Here is a 4,198-nt window from a genome sequence, read left to right on the forward strand (position 1 = left end):
CCATCGAGTCCCAGCTGTGCCCAGCCCAGAGCCCTGAGTGCCAGGTCCAGCCCTTCCCTGGACACCTCCAGGAATGGGCACTCCAAACCTCCCTGGAGATTTTCACCAAACCCAAAGCTTCCGTGACGATAAGATGGGATGGAGACATGGGAAGGAGACGCAGAGGCATTAAGGGACTCCTGCACCTCTGTCCCTGAAAGATTTGGGCTTGTGAGATCCTCCTGGTGTGAGCTGGGCTTGGCTTCGAGGGGCTGGGCGAGGATGGAGCTGCTGTCACACCCCGAGTGCTTCTGTTGTGGCAGGAGGAGCAGGAGCTGGAGGCAGCAGGCTTTGAAGCTGCCTCAGAAGTGCGTGGATTCCCCAGGGATGGGCTCCTGCAGGTGTTCCCTTTGTCCCATCAGCTGCCACGCTTTGTAACCAAATCAAAGTTTTTACAGAGCTCACTTCTATATCCTCTCACTGCCTGATCACAACGCGTTCAATTGGGAATTTAGGCCAGAATTGCCTTTTATCGATAGGAAAGCTCCTGGTTTTTTTTTCCTGAGAAAACCTCCAGTCCTGGTGCTATCAAACCAAATAAATTGGATTTGTCTCCTGGATGCAAATGCCAGCAACCCGTGGCTGTTAATTGCAAGTTTTCCTTGCAGGCTGTTAGTGATGGAATCTCGCTACAAAAGACATTTCTGATGTAGGGTGCTCTGTAAATATTTATGTTCTTTCAGTGGAGGAATGCCTCGCAATCAGACAAACCACACAAAGGCAAATGAACTCATCAAAAGAAACCACAACTGAAATGCAAACATTATAAAAAAAGGGGGAGAAAAAGCCTCTCTTCTGAGAGAACTCCAAGCCCAGGTGGTGCTGTGGGTTTTCCTCAAGTGAGGATCTTTTTTTTTCTAATCTGCAGGTGCTTCCAGATGATGAACAGGATGGGAAACCTGGCCCAGTCCACCTTAAATCTCAGGATTTAATGGAATTTCAGTGTTTTGTCAGGCTCAAAGGCTGTAATTACTGACCAGGACATAATCACCACTCACACTCAAACACTCCAACTTTCACCCGTGCCTTTGGTAAATTTCACACCTGCTCTGAGCCAAATATTTTGCCTCCTAATCACTGTTTACACCCTTTATTCCTAAACATTTGGTAGCAGCAGGAAGGGAAAGTCTGTGTTTTGTCAGTTAAGGCTTTCTTTATTTAAGCCTTGTTTTTTAACACTATCAGCTAATCCCCAGCACCAAAACAACGTTGGAACTTTGTCAGGAGTTTGCTGCTGATATCTAGAAATATAATTGCATTTATTTATCTCCCACCTCCAAATTTTAATGGATTTTTTTTTTCCCCCTCACAGATAACAACAAGGACACAATGGGCCACAGATAGGCTGTAAATGTGAAGCCTCAGTTTTCTTCTTTCTTTTGAGCTCCTCTTGGGACAAATGCAAGCAGCACAGTAGCACCAGGGCTGCAGGAGTGTCACAGGAAGGCTGATGGGTGAGCCCAGGTCCTGGATTCCACCCTGACGCTGCAAACCACAGCTGCCCTTCCCTGCCAGGAGGCTGTGGAAGGAATGGCAAACTACAAATGGCTTCATCAGCCCAGCCTCTTTTCCTTACACACCGTTATCCTGCGCATGGCAGAGCCGTTCCCTGGTGGAGGAGCCTGGGCTGGGGGAGCTGGAGTTTGTCGGAGCAGAGCTGGGGTGTGACACAGTCGGGTCACTCAGCTGGGGCCACACTGGGTCCCTCCATTCCCGGGGAAAGGCAGGAATGCTGGCAGGAGCTCTGACAGGGGGTTTGCGCAGCAGAGCTCGGGCTGTAAGAGCAGGGGGAGGCGGGGAGCCCAGAGGGGCAGCAGGCAGGAGATGGTGCTGTGGCTCTCCAGGGAGCCTGGAGCCTGCACAGCCAACCCTGGGCAGCTCCAGGAGCCCCCAGAGCTGGCAGACACTGAACCGAAGCTGCCACCCCCTGCCAGGCTGGGCTGAGACCCGCCTGGGGCTGCCCCATGCCTCCAGGGACTGCCCTTCTCCAGGAGCAGCTTGGCAGTGTCTCCTCAGGGACTGCAATTCCCAGAGCTCATCCCAGCCCGAGGCAGGAGCCCCTGAGGGGGCACAAGGATGAGGGAGTGTTAGGAGGAAGACCAGACCCCTTGGCCTGAAGAGAAGAGAACGGGAGAGAGATTGTGTGCGGGTGCAAAAGGGGAAATCAGGGCTAACAGAGGTCTGTGTTATGCGAGAACGGTCTCTCTGTACCGTGGCATGCACGTATGTAACACCAGCAACAGGATTACAGGTTCTTGAGATCCCGCAGCACAGCAGGGACCAAAGTGAGTCAGCGATGAAGGGGATGTGTTTCCCTGCCCATATTCACCTCCAAACGCTTCCAACCACGCAGCAGCTGAGACTGGGACAGTCCAGAGGGGCCTGGATCACTGCGGGGATCTGGCAGAGCCAGGATCTTCCTCTCCCAGAGGCACTAAGTCAGGATCAGGGAACAAAGGGTTCCTCGGTTCCTGATCAAAGGCGTGGCTGGAGCTGCTGCCTCAAGCCCCATCCCTGCTCCCTCTGCAGCCGGCAGCAAGCCCCGGGGAGCTGGGAACAACAAGGGGAAACAACCACGGGAACGCTGCAGAGCAGCAGGAGGGGCTCAGCACCTCAGCAATGACTCTGCCCTCAGCCAGGAGAATCCCGCGACCCACGCAGGCTCCACAGCTCACAAACATCTTCCCTTCCCTTTCCAAGCTGCTGCTCGGCTGCTTTCACCACTGCCCTTCCTGGCAGCGAGTTCCAAATCCCAAATGCAAGGATCCAAGCCCTGAGCCCCTCTCACCAGCCCACTCAGGTGTGGGCTCACTGGGAGAGATGAGTTCTGATTATTCCAAAGGGCTTCCAGCTTTGGGGATTCACAGATGTGCCAGGGCATAAATCAGCAAAAGCCGAATAGAAGAGGCAAAACATGACTCCTAAAAAGGGCTCTGCAGCAAGGAGGAAGGGTGGGAAATAGTTTCAGTACCTTCATGAGAAGATTCCAGCAGCAGAATTCCCATTGCTCCCTCAGCAGAGCATCCTGGCAGCTGCACTGGAGCCCAGAGCTCCACCAGGGCAGTGGAATTTTTGTTTGCCCCATCAACCTTTGAGCTACCCCTGCATTCAATACAGCCCCAGGATTTCCACAGCTTCCAGAGCTGGGTGGGAGCTTGCTCCATCCCCATTTATTTGTGGATGCTGGAATGGCAGAAACCTCGGGTGCAGCTGCTTGCAGGAACTTTTTGTATGGCTCTGGTAAATCTGACAAATTTTCTGCTCTGAGCACCCCCATAATAACACAGCAAAGTTCTGGCTCAGGCAAATGTTTGGAATTGGGTTTTACTGCCAGGATGCAGCTTGCTTATAACAAATCCTGGACTTTTCCAAGTTGGCCTCTGTCACTTCCTGCTGAGAGAGAGAAACCTTCCATTTTTAATTCCATTCTGGGTTTTTTTTTTTCCTTTGTTTTTTATTGGTTTCTCTGGAAAGTAAGACAGCTCAGTCAGGGAATGTTCGAATGGAAATTATTCTTGCAGAAAGTCTTGCAGATTTGCAGGAGGTTAAACCAAGGAAAATTGGGAGCCATTATCTTCCCAATGCCAGAAAATGTGTTGCCTGAATTAATGGCTGATTTCAGGAATACACTCAGTAACGCCATACTTCAGAAATGAGATGCTAAATTCCCAGCAATAGCCCCGTTCTTTATTAAACACTTTGGTTAATTAGTCTGGGAACATTTCACAGGCTGGGGCACTGTGAAGAACTGCAGAAGGTCACAGCAGAAGGCAGCAGGCGATGGATTAGTGAGCACCAGGACTCAGCAGGTCTGTTCAGCCTCTGAAATCCGACAGCCTGAGCTCCCCAGCCCCGTTTTTTCCACCTGTAACCACATTAAATAAAAGTGAATAATGATTATTATGGTGAGGAGACCATGACAATTGTTCTTTCTGAAGAGGCTTAAAGCTGGCAGTCTGAAGTGAGAGCCACCTGCACCGAGTTTGTGTGAATTCACAGCAAAGCCACGTTCCCTGCAGGATTTATCCTGCAACCTCCTGCCTCCACCAAACCAGGGGGAATCATAAACACAGAATAAAGTGGGAATTCTCTCCTGCCACTGGCAGCAGAGGGTTTGGGGCTGTGGGTTCTCACAGGCTGAAGCTCCCAGCAGAAGGAG

The 4,198-nt window shown here is 51.4% G+C and overlaps 1 long non-coding RNA gene across 2 annotated transcripts; it reads left to right on the top strand.

Annotated features, from left to right (window-relative positions):
• Positions 1-494: 494 nt before the first annotated feature.
• Positions 495-3,951, top strand: LOC137462131 (uncharacterized). Of its 2 annotated transcripts, none has more exons than XR_010993595.1 (2): positions 495-1,503; positions 3,769-3,951. It is a non-coding gene; the product is annotated as an uncharacterized lncRNA (long non-coding RNA). The 2 variants fall into 2 exon arrangements; XR_010993594.1 differs by having other exon boundaries at positions 495-1,493.
• The last annotated feature ends 247 nt before the right edge of the window (positions 3,952-4,198 follow it).

Source organism: Anomalospiza imberbis, chromosome 24, assembly GCF_031753505.1.
Source record: "Anomalospiza imberbis isolate Cuckoo-Finch-1a 21T00152 chromosome 24, ASM3175350v1, whole genome shotgun sequence".
Taxonomy (NCBI): Eukaryota; Metazoa; Chordata; class Aves; order Passeriformes; family Viduidae; genus Anomalospiza; species Anomalospiza imberbis.